Here is a 14,495-nt window from a genome sequence, read left to right on the forward strand (position 1 = left end):
ATGCCTATCGTGTCCCACTGCGCAAAGCCCTTCGAGGTCCACAGAGAGCCCAACCTCTCAGACGCATACAGCGGTGACGCCCGGGTCAAACGGTCCTTCCAGCCCATAGCTGCATTAGCCGCGTGCCATACTCGCACCATGACACGCGTGGGTCCCGTCAAGCGGGAATCGGGCACACTAGCGTAGAGCGCTCGATTGTAGTCGCCACCGGGCAGGAGCATCTTGTCCATTTCAAATGCCGGGTTTAGGGCGGGCCCATAGAGGCCATGATTAATTGCAGCTAACTGGGAGGCCCAGTAATACTGTTTAATATCCGGGAGGGCAATCCCTCCGTCGTACCACGGGAGCGTCAACTTTGCCAAGGCTATACGCGGCCTCCCGTCCCAGAACAGGCGGCGCTGTAAACCTTCCACTTCACGGAAGTAGCGCGCTGGGACCAAGTCCATAGTGTTCTGGAGAGCGTACAGGAAGCGCGGCAGTGACATCATCTTGAACAACGCCGCCCGGCCGAGCGGCGAAAGTGGCAAGCGCCTCCAGCGCGCGACATCCTCCTTCAAGCGCTGGAGGGGGGGAAGCAAATTTCGCTCGTAGCGGGCCACCGGGTCCAGCGTGATGTAGACACCCAAGTATCGAAATCCCTCCGAGGCAATCTGGATCGGACAGCCCCGCGGGAGGACAGGAGCCTCCCCGGAAAGCACATAGACACAGGATTTGGCCCAGTTGATGACAAGGCCTGAATTGCGGCCAAAAGAGTGCAGAACATCGACCAGGACAATCAGTGATTTGCGCGGGGAGGCTAAGTACAAAAGGATGTCGTCTGCATAGAGAGACACGCGGTCCTCATACTCGGGGGTCCAACGGAGACCTCGGATAGAAGGGTGCCACCGCAGCCACTCCGCCAGGGGTTCCAAGGCCAGTGCGAACAGGAGCGGCGACAGGGGGCAACCCTGTCGCGTGCCCCGTCCCAGCACGAATGGGGCCGAGACTCGACCATTCACCACCACCTGCGCAAGTGGGTCCGAGTACAACAATTTGACCCAGCTGATGAAACCCGGCCCAAAGCCAAATTTCGCCAGCATCGCCCAGATGTACGGCCACTCGAGTGTGTCGAACGCCATAGTGGCATCCAAAGACGCCAAGATGGCCGGCTCCCGCACGAACGGAGCACGCGCTAACACGCCGTGCAGGCGTCGCAGATTAAGAGCCGTATTGCGATGGGGAATAAAGCCGGACTGGTCTTGGTGGACCAGGTCGCCCACCACGCCGACCAGCCGGTTGGCGAGCACCTTGGCGAGGATTTTAGGCTTCGCATTCAAGAGCGAGATAGGCCGATAGGATGTGACCCGGTCTCGAGGTCTCCCCTCCTTGTGGATGACCACGATGGTAGCCAGACGCTGGTCCGGCGGGAGGGAGCCCCGCGAGTGGGCCGCAAGGAACATTGCGCGGAGGTGGGGTGCCAGTACATCCGGTCGCAGCTTGTATAACTCGATAGGAATGCCGTTCGGGCCCATGGCCTTGCCAGAAGCGACCGAGCGGATGGCGAGGGCGATTTCGTCCGAGGTGGGGGCGGCATCCAGCAACTCCCTGTCCTCCACAGAAAGGGAGGGGAGCGCGATGTCACGCAGCAGGGCATGGGAATCCTCCTCCGAGCAGGGAGAAACCGGGGAATATACCTCGCGGAAATAATCCGCGAAGCAAGAAACAATGCCTTCCGGCTCAATGACACGCACGCCATCCGTCCTCTCAATCAGCGGGACCACACGACTCGCTCTCTCCTTCTTATCCAACCACGCAATCAACTTGCCCGCCTTATCACCCACATCATACAATCGCCCCTGTTGCTCTCTGCTGAGGCCCCTGGCCGCCTCCGTGACGAGGGCCCTATAGGCCGCCTGCTTAAGGTGCAGAACGTGGAGCGCAGCGTCAGTCACCCCACTCCCCAAATCACCCTCCAATTCGGTAATTTCGGCCTCCACCCGGGTCACCTCCTCCTGTGCGCGCCTCCGGGCATGGGAAATAAAGGAGAGGGCCTCCCCTCTCAGCACTGTCTTGAAAGCCTCCCACAGGGAGATAGCCGACAGGACTGACCCCACATTCTCCTCGAAATACCGTTGCAAGGATTTAATCAAGTCAGCGCGAATAGTGGGGTCGCGCAGGTACCAAGCGTTGATTGGTGTCTTCCCGAGGGGGGAGGGCAGGGTAGCTCCAAAGTGCAACAGGAGCGGGGAGTGATCTGAAATGCCCCTCGCCAAATGGCGTACCTCCCCCACCCTCCCGGCATAGGCCGCAGGGACAAGGATATGATCAAGCCGCGAAAGGCTACCATGGGCACCCGAATGGAAGGTGTACTGCAGCTGAGTGGGATGCTTTAAACGCCAGCAGTCCACCAATCCCAGTGTGTCCAAAAGGCCCGACAGCCACGCCTGTGCCCGGGGGAGGTCCCTAGGGGGATAACGATCCATAGTCCCAGAAACCACCGCGTTGAAGTCCCCCCCAACCACCAGAAGCCCCCCCGGAAGGTCAAGAAGGAGGCGCCCCAGGTCCGCAAAGGTGGTGGACTGTAACCCCGGTGGGACGTACACTGAGACAAAGATGACTACTTTGCCCTCCATTCTCCCCACCAAAACAGTGTAGCGTCCCCTCTCATCATGGCGCACCTCGTCTATTTCTAGCGGTAGCGAGGTCTTGACCATAATGCCCACCCCTCGTGAGCCTGACGTAAAGCCCGAGTGGGCCACCAAACGATAACCACGTCGATTCATGGCACAAAAGGAGTTACCAATAAGGTGTGTCTCCTGCAGAAAGACCACATCAGGCGAAATCCGTTTCAGATACTGCAGGACCACACCCCGCTTAATCCTATCCCCCAGCCCGTTAACGTTCCAGGACAACAAAGTCAGGTCCCTACCCCCCATCACATACAGAAGCCATCATTTGTCCCCCCGAGAGCAGCTCAAAAACACCAGTACAATAAAGGGTTTGCCTTGCGGTAGAAACGAACCACACCCCACCCCAACCCACCCATCCCAACAGAACTCCCCCCACCCTGCACCCCTGCATGAGCCCAAACAGCCCCCCCAAAGTGCAGTGTGCCTGTCGCCCCATAGAAAGAAAACTAACTAGTCCCCCAGAGGAGGAGGGAGATCCCCCAAGAGACCCCGCACGACCTCCACAGGAGGGGAACTTACCCTAACAGTCAATGGTGACAATAACACAGTCCGGAGCAAGGCATACCATTAGTCCCTTAGTCCTGATCCGGCGGGCCCTCCCCACCAACCGCTCCCCCCCCGCCCCCCCGGCCCCGATCTCCGGGCAAAGTGTCCAGCCAGTCCCCGGCCGCCTCGGGACGATCAAAAAAGTGCGTGCGGCCATCTACCTCCACCCTCAGCTTAGCTGGAAAAAGCATAGAATATTTGAGATTCAGGTCTCGTAGGCGACGTTTGACACCCAGAAAGCTCAGTCTCTGCTTTTGGACCGCCGGGGTAAAGTCAGGATAGAAATTAATATCCATGTTGTCAAGTCTGACTGGCCCTTGGAGCCTAGAAGTCTGCAGGATAGCGTCTCTGTCCCTAAAATTGAAGATCCGGGCGACGAGAGGCCTCGGAGGGGCGCCGATCTTAGGCCTACCCCCGGGGACCCTATGGGCCCGTTCCACTGCAAAGAATTTGCTCAGCCCCCGAGGCTGTAGGTGGGTGAGGACCAGGTCCTCCACGAACAGATCCGCTGCCTCCGCCTCTCGTCCCTCCGGCACCCCGATAATGCGGACGTTGTTTCTCCGGGCCCGACCCTCGGAATCCTCCAGTCGACGATTCATCAGGGCGCTCGCCTGGCCAAGCCTGCGCACCTCCTGTTGGAGGGCCGCCATGTCAGTTGTGAGGCCCGAGGTAGAGTGGGCCAAAGAATCGACCCGGTCATTTGTTTTAGACAGATCGGCTCTCACGAGGCCCACGTCCACGAGGACCGAGTCGATCTTCTGCGCCAGAGTGTCAAAGCGCTGGTCCACCGAGGCCTTTATCTCGGCGATGGCGCCCATGACGTCCCGGAGGGTCAGGTCCGTGGGCAGAGCAGGAGCATCAGTCGGGCCCGTGGGGGACCTACGCAGCGCCTCTGGAGATCCCTTCTGGAGGGTGTAGCGGTCCATGTTATTGGATTGTTGGGCCGTGCCACGACGGGTCGACTTCACCTTGGCCCGGTCGCCATCTTGTTTTGTGGCCATGGTCGCAATCCCCAAATCGAGCCAATCTCCTCAGAAAGGGGGCAGACAATCCCGTTCAAGGGCTCCAGGGGGGGGGCGACCACCGCTCCTCAGGACGGATCGCAGCCGGCGGGCCGGCAGGGCAGCCCAACGAGGCCACAGCACCGCACACCGCCCCGCAACCCAACCTCGCCTGGCAGCAAGGAGGGCGCAAAAGCGAAAGTGAAAGTGCGGGGTACGCGAGCCACCCAGCCTTGCCCGCCGCTGTTGTTCACTTTGTGTCCGGGTCGCCCCACAACTCCAGTACGGGGGGCCGGCGTGGAGAAGGCCGCAAACCTCAATCGATGCTCCTGCCGGTGTCCGAGGTCCGATTTAAAAACGGAAAACGGGCGTCACCTCTGCTCGGGCTCACAAATACAGTCCCCTCATCTGGGACAGGATTCTGTCAGGATTTATGCAGGAGGTCGCGGAGGTCCTCGGGAGCCTCGCACCTACGCGGCCATCTTGGTTGCGCGCTAGGCTCCTCAGAGCAAGCTTTTGATGAAGCTTTTTGATCTCTATCATCTATTAAATCTACCCTCCAGCACCTTAATAGTCCTGTTACATCTAGACATTGAGATGCTGGATACTTTCAGGTTAGTCCAGTTGTAACCTGTATTTTACTGGGCCAGGGAAATGGGGCACACCCAAGCTAGAGCAATATAAGAAGGTGCTGCAGGAAATATTGTCCCTTACTGGAAGTGGCTCATTGGCCTGGTTCAAACATGAACGAACCGTGTAATGACAGATTGCTAATTATGATCTTTGGACCAACCCAGAGTCTATACCCAGGACGTTGAAAGCAAGATCAGACTTACATACAAAAATAAGTGCATGGTAATGCTATAAACCGACAGGATCATAGGAACATAAACTAAAGCCTCTCTTGATAGGAAGTGCTCCCCTAGTTTTGAGATATACTTGGATAAAGTTGAACCATCAGTGGCTAAAACTTTGTATATTTTGCTAAAAATTGGCACCTTGACCCTGAACCATTTTATTTAAATAGAGGCATGGTCATGGTAAAACAACCCATTGTTATAAAAATCGGGAGTGCATTGCACATGAAATCCACTCTTTAGCCTTCCATCTAATACACCGATTCCAAAGAGCAAAATGGCTAAAAGCACAAGTTCAAGAATATGGGTATTTGTAACATGGCAGCCACTGTACAACTGATAACGTGAGACACCTTGAGCACTATGGTATTTTCCATTCCACATTTAACTAAAATGCTGGAAAGTTAGGAAAAGTCAAACATCTGAAATATCCTAAAGGTCTCTCCTTTCAGCATGTTTTATAGCTATATTCAGTAGTTTTTAATTACCCTTTTATGTTTTATGGGCATTGTCCCAAATAAATTACTTACAAATGTTTCTTTTATGTTTAAATGGCTATCTATAAAATATACTGGATATCAACTAAATTATAATGAAGAACTTATATAGTGTTCGGTGGTAAAAGAAAAATCCTGCAATTGATGGAGGAAATGCTACATACACCAGCAGAATGTTCTCCACCATACTATGCTTAGGACACAAAATTCCACCAGCGGACTTAATAGTGGATTTCGAATTTCGTTCACTTATTGAAGGAATTTCTTTTACTACCCACCTTTAGATCAAACTGACCAAAAAAGCCAACTCAGGGGATTGGTAGGGACTGTGTGGCAAACCATAACACTGCTCCACACCCTAGTGGGCCACCAGGGTGGGGGCTGGTTTTGGCACCTGGGTGGCAATTTTTGTTACCGGGGGCCAGCAAAATTGTCCCATTGTAACAAAATCGCCTGAAACCGGCCGTAGATCGGCGGCACACCCCCCCTACCCCCTCGCAGTTTGCCAGGGCCAGTTTCGGTTCCCAGTCTGGCCCTGGCCAGTAGGCCACAATCAGCGCAAGGAGGGCAATATAGACTATCCGTTCATGATAAGGTGGCTGTGGAAGGCCAAAATACTGCCACTCCCCACCCCCTGCAGGAGCCCCAGTTGCCTTGAGGAGCCGGAACTGTGCTGAGCAACTCATGCCGCTTCCTTGAGAGGGCCTAGCGGGCCCAGTGCCACAGTATAAGCATTGTTATTTAACACCAGTGGTGGGGAGTCTCTGGCGGGCCCGCGCAGACAAATATCTGGAGATGGCAAAGTATAAACCATCTTCAAGGCAAAACAAGCTGGATAAATACATCAAGCCATTGCCGCACATCGTAGACTACACAGACCCCGTAGGACCATAGATACCTATAGAGGCTACAAAATCGGCATCAGTCGTTAATAAAGCCCTTTACACATCTTTAAAAAAATCAAGAGACTAACCCTAGAGGCCAAAATTGGTGAGGTCAGCAAGGATGTCTCACTCCTCCAACAGGACCCGCAAAACACGTGGGGCCAAGTGACAAATGCTGAGAGATATATCTCCGCCTTAGAAGACCCAGAAATTACACTACAACAGATGGTCAGCTAACTACAAGTAACATGCTCCGAAATGGTAGGAGAGATAGAAGATGCTGAGGCCCCCGTCCTGCCAAACAACCAGAGATTTGTTGAGTTCCTAGAGGAAGTTGAAAGCACCAACGTGCAGAAATTCCTGGAAATACCACTCTTTAGTTTCCTGCCGGCAGACCAGATCTCCACCTACTTCATCACTGAACACGCTTACAAAACGCGCTCTCCCGACAGCCAACCACAGGGGGCCTGCTGCAGGCCATCATCAGCCAGCTCCACAATTGCCAGGACAGAGACGTGGCCCTGCGCAATGGAACATTTTTAAGGCAACACCCCCTATGAGTCCTCAAAAATCCTCATCTTTATGGATCACACAAGGTCAGTCAGGGCTCAACAGAAATCGTTCGATCAGGTAAAGCAGAAAAGCGAGCCATGGGCCTGATGCATATGCTACTTTTTCCAGCCAAACTGAAAGCGGTTTTCAGAGAAAAGCAATATTCTTTGACCACTTGGACAGGGCTTCGGATTGGATGGAGGAGCACCCCCTCGCAATAACTCTGGCAAGCCATGCCTGATAAGCGATGGTCCCCTGGGGAAAGACCTGGATGGGCGCCTAGCGGGTGCAAGCCCACGCAGACACCAGGGCACCTGTGGCAGGGCCCATAGGTCTTGCTCAGGACCAATAACACTAAGTCCAGAGAACACAACTCTAAAGAGACTCTGAAGAGAGCAGAGGATCCTCTCAGATGAGAATTGATGCATCCCAACAAGCAACGAATCAGGGCAATAATGGTTGACTAACTAGGCGCAACTCCATGTTTACATGTTTTGTTTCAGTGGTTGTTTTGCAATATTGAATGGGGGAAGACATGATTCTTCTGGGTGGGAAGTGTAGGGAGGACAGGGTAAATTATGGTTTTTTTGGTTTTATTATATTTTTATTTTTTGCTAAAAACTGTGAAATTGCAGCGTTAATTACATGTACATATAATCCAAACATAAAACCGTAATTTCATTTGAAAAGCAAAGATCAGGTAATACAATGTGCATAATAATCAATAAATCATAAACAAGAGACTAACATAATGTAACAGAATTTTCAGAATGGACTAAGATAAAAAATTTCAATTTATAAAAAAAAAAGACGCAATCAAGTAGGAGAGGCAGCCCCAGATCCTATTTCCTTTGATCCTGCCTTTTCTGCCTCTCCTTTCATAAAAGTGCCTTTTCAAAATTATATATTTGTAAAAATCGTCCCTTCCACTGCTGGAAGGTTGGAGGTTGTGAATCAAGCCAGGCAGAAGGGACAGAGCCTGAGAACTGCCATTGCTATGAAAGCGAGTTCTACCCCCTTTGTTGCCGACTAAATCATTTACCCCTAATAACATCTGCTGAGGTGTCAGAGGAACATCTTCATTAAGGACCTGTTGTAAAAAGCCTGAAATTTCACGACCTAAAGATTCTATACAAGGACAAGTGGCAAAAATATGCACTAAATCCACACCAAAGGTTGCACATCTAAAGCAAGAAGTCCCCTCAGTTCCACCCCATTTAACAATCTTCGCAGGTGTAATATATAGATCAAGTAAGGTCTTAATGAGCTCATAAAACAAGAATCCTCAACCCCCAGCCTATCCTGCCATCTCAGTTTATGTTTATCTAGATCATCTGGTACTCCTTCCAGCAGGCATCTATATATTTGTGTAATTGAGGATCCTGCACTACTGGTTAACAATTCCATCAAAGGTACTTGTCCAAAACCTGCCGCCCCACCAGCCTTTTTAAGCAGGAAATCTATCAGCTGTAGAAATTTTAAAAAATCCCGGGTGCCCACACCAAACATTTCCCTAACCACTACGAATGAGGTTATGTGATCCCCAACTAACAGGTCCCCTATCCTGTATAAACCACCCTTTCCCCACCCTGCCAGGCATGCATCTTGTAATGCCCTTGGCAGTTGGTCATTCCCAATCATGGGAGAATAACAGTTGAACCTACCTACCCCAAGTTTCTTCCTTATGCCTGCCCAATTGCGAAAAGCAGCGATTAGTACCTTGAATTGAGTTTTCTTGAAATAGCTTGCTTCATAGAATTTCAAGAAACAACCGTTAGCCCGGGCGCCTATCAGTAGCTCATATACTGTCGGCACATGACCGGGACCCTCCCTATCCTTTTCCTTAACTTCAAAGAGAGGCCGGTAATATTGGAATGAAGCTGCTAAATAATATAGCTTAAAATGCGGGAGCCCCATCCTCCTCTATTCCTTGGAAGGGATAGGAATACATTAGCTCTCCTGGTACTTTGGTAGCACCAGATAAACCTAGCCACCTCCTTCTCTATTTGTTTAAACCAAAAATTATGAATTTCCAAAGGAATTGCACGGAAAATATACAAAAGTTTTGGCAGGATCATTTTAATGAGAATACATCTCCCTACTATTGACAATTTAAGATTATCCCATCGCTGGAGATCGTTCTTAATTTTCCCCATTATAGGGATGATATTTAAATCCACTATATCTTCCACCGTTTTTTCTACAATTCTGTTATCCGTACCTGTAACAAATGTATTTGTCACAATCTGTGTTTTAGCTTTATTCAATAAAAAATCTGATTGAGTCTCAAAGTTCTTAGTAATACTTTCAACCGCAGACATTGCACGATCAGGGTCAGATGAAATAATAGCCATGTCATCGGCGTTAGCGCATCTTCCCCCTTATTTTGATATTTTGTATTGCGGGACACGTGGCAAAAGAGCACCTTCCCAAACCTGTATATATACTGGGGGAATGTCCATTCTCCCAACATTTGTGTCTGTAGTAGCCCAGACACATGGGGGAACGGAATTGAGGTCCGAGCATGGGGAAATATTACATTGTTTGGGTGAGGTCTTTCTTCCAAAGATAACACTCACCTCAGATGGGGAGCAATGTACGGTAGCATGAAAATGTTTCAATAGGTCAAGTCCCAGCAAATTATGAGGAGCATGCGGGGGAAGCAAAAAGGGTGCAGAAGTACTAAAATTGTTAACCTGTAAGGGTATTTTTCAGGACACAGGGTTGGGGTTAGGGTTCCATCGAACCCCACTGATGTTATTATCTGGCCAGACAAGGGTGTCCCAGGGACCAGTTGTTGAGAAATCGCGCTACGTGTCGCCCCTGTATCTGCTAGGAATTTCTGATCCTGCCCAAGTAGGGGAGCTGTTAAATAGGGTCCTGACTGATCTACAGGTATCTCAACTGGTCCTCCTTGTCCTACGCTGTCCTAGCCGGTCCTGGCATCATCCGGTTTGTAAACATCCAAAGAATATTGATTATTCCTTTGATCAAATAAATATCTGACGAATTTCTGCCTGAATTTTGTTGTGGCTGTCTGGGGGCTTGATCTCCCAGATTATTACTTGCTTGTCCCCTGCCCTTCCCACTAGAAGCTAAGACGGGGCATTCAGAACGCCAGTGCCCTACCTCTTTACAATAGGCACATTGATCCAGTCCCAGTGGTGTCTGTCTACAAGGTGGTCCTGGTGGGGGCATTTGTCTATGATTTTGACCACGGCCTCGACTCTGGGGTCCATAAGCCTGAACCATCATAACCTTAGTCTTTAAATCCTTTATTTTACCTTCTTTCCTGTCATGCTCATCTGTCACCTGATTCTGGTAATACTGAGCTATATCCAATATGGCCTTAGGTGAGACTGAGGTCCATGTACTTTCAGACCCCTTTAAACGAACAGATATTTCGGAAAATAAGTTTCCAACAAATCAGTCTACAAATAAATGGGAGCCCGTGGGTGTAGATGTGTCTTGGCCACTAAAATCGTGAAAAACGTCCTCAAAGCGAGTAAAGAAATCAGGGACAGACTCGTCCTTTCTTTGTTTACAAGCAGTAAGGAGCATCCAATCTATCTTCCGTGGGGGAATTATCATCTTTATTTAAGGGAGTATGTTGCCAGGGAGTTCCAGTATGAGCTGAGCTGGTTTTTTACCAGCCTTCCTATCAGCTTCGGCCACTATTACTGCAGCCCAATCTCCTCCTAACTCGGCAACATGATCCTGTTTCCGGGCGAGTCACCACATATCCGGCGGTAAGATCACACCGAAAAACATATCAATATCAGCTAGCGGCATAACGCAAGAGTCAATAGCTGCCTGTACTTCATCATAATAACCTCTGGGGTTCTTCCGAATATCCGGTAAAGAGGCTTTAAGAGTGAGAATATGCATCCGTTTTCAGGGCATGTAAATCCAATTATACAAGAAATGGGCTCTAGCATCGGGGCTGTTAGGATCATCATTGTTTGTGTTTCTTCTCCCGGGCATAAACTGGGGTGCAGCTTACCTCATAGGTCTTATTCGGGGAGAGGCAAAAAGTTTGTTGCGATGCTGCATTATTGTGGCTATGGCAGTATTAACCCTTCCTACAGGGAAGGCCCCTACCTGTCACTGCCGATTAATGCCTCCAACATCGTCTGGACCGTTTTCCCCTGTAATCATCTCCCATTGGGCCAAAAACTAGTAAGAAAGTTTGTTTATGAGACAAAGGAGCTCGCCTTCAGAGAAATCTTGTATCTGGTGTATCATTTCTCCTGCCTCCATTTCCAGATCATTTAGCCAACTCAATACTATCTGTTTTATTACATCTTGGCGTGGTTGAGGTATGGCAGAGCAGAGAATTCGGGGAGCTGGGATAGGTATGGGAGCAGCTGCTGGTCCAGGTGCGTCAACTTGGGATGGGGGGGGATAAGGGACAAATCTGGACAGGTGGAAAAGTAAGGGGTTGGTGGTCCAGGAGGAGGGTGTGCCAAAGGTGCATATGGGGGAGGGGGACGTTCAATTAATAATCTGTCAGTTTCTGAGTCAACATCATCATGGTGGGCCTGGGCCGTCGCCGTTGGCCTAACGACATTCTTTAGATGTTGTCAATCTATGTTCTCGACCTAAACATTCTATTTTTTTCTGACCTTCATTATCCTTTAATTCCTTAAACTTTTGATAAACTGTCTTCCTTTCCTGTTTCTTTCTCACTTTCTCTTCCTTGAGCTGCCGCTTCTTCACTTCCTTCCTCCACATACGCAAACTGTCAAACATAGCTGGTCCAACTTTCCTAGCAAACAATTCTTTTTCTAAGTACTCAAGTTTATGAGGGTCCATCGTCCCCTCTAATGGCCACTGAAATTAGGGTTCCCCCTTTGTATATTTTGTTCCACAATGCACTATACATGATGGGACAAATACCATTTTTAGCATACATTTCAAAATTCGGCCTACCTTCTGGGGCGCTGGCTGACTCTTCCAAAATGCGCTGCTTATCGCAGCAGCAATAACAAATCTTCCATAATTTACTAAAAACAGGCATGTTGTATAAGGTATAAACAATAGCTTACAAACAGAGAAAATTCTCGCATTACCTGTATAATCTTAACATTTGCAAATGTTAATCAAACAAATACCAAACAAACAAAAACTGGTCCAATACAATCCGACCTATTCATACTCTTCCACTCCCACCTGTGGATCCTCCGTGATCAAATGATCAATTCCAAATAGCCGTTCGGAAGCCCAAGTCAAGGTCAGCAGCCCCCGGGAAGACCAGAGTCGGGAAGCCAAAAAAGTTACCTTGGCCAAGAGAACTAGTCTCCTCAGGTGGTGCGCTCCTGAGTGAAGTTTCTTCTCACCGACACGATCTCCTTCCCTGGTCCAACTGCAGGCCTTTGATGGGGCCCCACATTTGGGTGCCAACTTGTGGAAGTGTGCCTTCTGCCAGACAAACTGGTGCAGGATCACCCTTCGTCCACGGGTTCAAACAAGTAAGGAGAATCAACACTGGAGTTAAGTAAGAATCAGGCAATTTATTAACACTCATGAGTGGGGGCTCTGTCCGACGAGCACCAAGAGGCACTCAAGGAGGAAGCACACCGAGCAATGATTACATGGGTTTTTATAGGAAAAGGTCACAAACAGGGGACGCCCAATGGTGTATATAGAGCTTGAGAAATACACACACAATGAGGTAATACAAACACCAACAGCCTTGGTGTTCAAGCAACTTCGAGCTACATAACAAGATACGCCATCTATATACACTCTATTCATGGTTTAACTATAGATAGGAAACTCCGAGCAGACGCCAGCTGTTCTTTTGTGCTGCTTCTGTGTGAACACATTTCACAATACCCCAATCTGGTTTCTTTACACACGATTGTGCAGGGGGAGTGGGGCAGGGGCTGGAAAAGAGGACAGAGAAAATGGATGACGCATAGGTCAACACGATGCGAGAAGTTGGGGTTTTTACATTTTAACAATGTGGGTGGGTGCGAATCATATGTGAAAGTACTAATTGACATGTACTCCGGGGGGGGCGGAGATGAAAGCCTCTAGTGGAACTGCAACTAAACAGGTCATACATTTCCTGAAAGAGTTGTTTGGAAGGGAAGGTATACCCAATGTTACGCTTACAGATAATGGCGTACAATTGGTGTCACATGAAATGGAGGAATTTTGGGGAAAGTATGGGATAAGACACAAGAAGTGTTTATTATACCACCCAGAAACAAATGGCATGATGGAACGGTTTAACTGGGCAATAAAAAAGACTATTGCTATGGATAAGTAGAGTAGATTGGATCGGAAAGAGGAGATTGCTAAAAAGGCTGAACCATACAGTCTCTCTCCTCATGCAGTCACATGAAGTCTCCTTTTGAATTGTTCAAGGGAAGGCATCCCTACACTTTGGTGGCACCCTATGGGTGAATTATATGGAATCAAGTCAGATTTGCTCAAAAGTGATAGGAGTTGGGAATCCAGGAAAATAAGGATAATAAGAGGCTCGGGAGAAAATTTTTGATGCAAGGAAATCTGTAAAAACAACAAAAGTCAAGGTTGGAGATTGGGTCATGGTTAGAAAACCATGCTGGAGTGGATTCGGCTGGGTACCATATGTCCCTGAGAGTTATTAAAGTTTTGACCAATGCTATTATGACGGAAGACTCCCGCATATGAAATCTCAATAGAATTGTCGTTGTCAGTGGGAATGTTGTTAGAGAAGGTGCTGCGATGATACCCACTTCAAACTTTCACTTAAGAAAATCTACCACAGAAGCTAAAGTCCCTTTGTACTTGAAGGACTAATGAGTGGGATAAAGTATGTTCCTGGTGCATCTTTGTCTATTAGGATTTCTGTATCTATCCAATATTTTATAATGTGGCTGATCCATTTTCCTTTTGTATTACAAGTTCTGAATCTTTCCAATATTTTATGTAACATTGTATATAGGTAATACATTGTTTGTTGTTATTTAAGGGAGGAAGGTGTAAGGAATCTCAAATGCTGGTGTATGTACAAACTAACATTTGATGGTAACCATGGTGATGGAACCAGGTGAAGACATAAAAGTAGGAGAGAGAGAGAGAGAGAGAGAGAGGGGAAAGGAGTTAATGAAGAGCAGTTACTGAAGATGGATGGGACTATTTGTATAAAAGGAATAAACTTCACGTTTAACTACCCTGTGACTCAAGTATCTTATGTTGCAGCCACCTTGTTACAGTCCAAGCCACTCTCTCTTGTACTGTCTAAACTTGATTACACCAATGGCTTCTTCCATGGATCATCTTTAGCAAATTTGAAAAGACTACAACGGATTCAGAACTCTGTTGCCAAACGACTCCTACATGTAAAGCCACAAGCCCATGTCTCCCCTGCCTTGAGGGCCCCATATTGGTTGTGGGCTGCCAAAAGATCCACATTCAAGCTGCTTTGCATCACCCACAAACCTATACATGAAACGGAACCGCTTTTTAATCAGGAATAAAATCACCAAATAAATTC

The 14,495-nt window shown here is 48.8% G+C and overlaps 1 protein-coding gene across 1 annotated transcript in view; it reads right to left on the bottom strand.

Moving 5' to 3' along the window:
* LOC146866931 (importin-9-like) overlaps positions 1-14,495 on the bottom strand; it is a 264,240-nt gene that overhangs the window by 230,552 nt on the left and 19,193 nt on the right. The gene's annotated exons all lie outside the window — the stretch shown is intronic.

The sequence above is a fragment of the Triturus cristatus genome, chromosome 1_2 (assembly GCF_964204655.1).
Source record: "Triturus cristatus chromosome 1_2, aTriCri1.1, whole genome shotgun sequence".
Taxonomy (NCBI): Eukaryota; Metazoa; Chordata; class Amphibia; order Caudata; family Salamandridae; genus Triturus; species Triturus cristatus.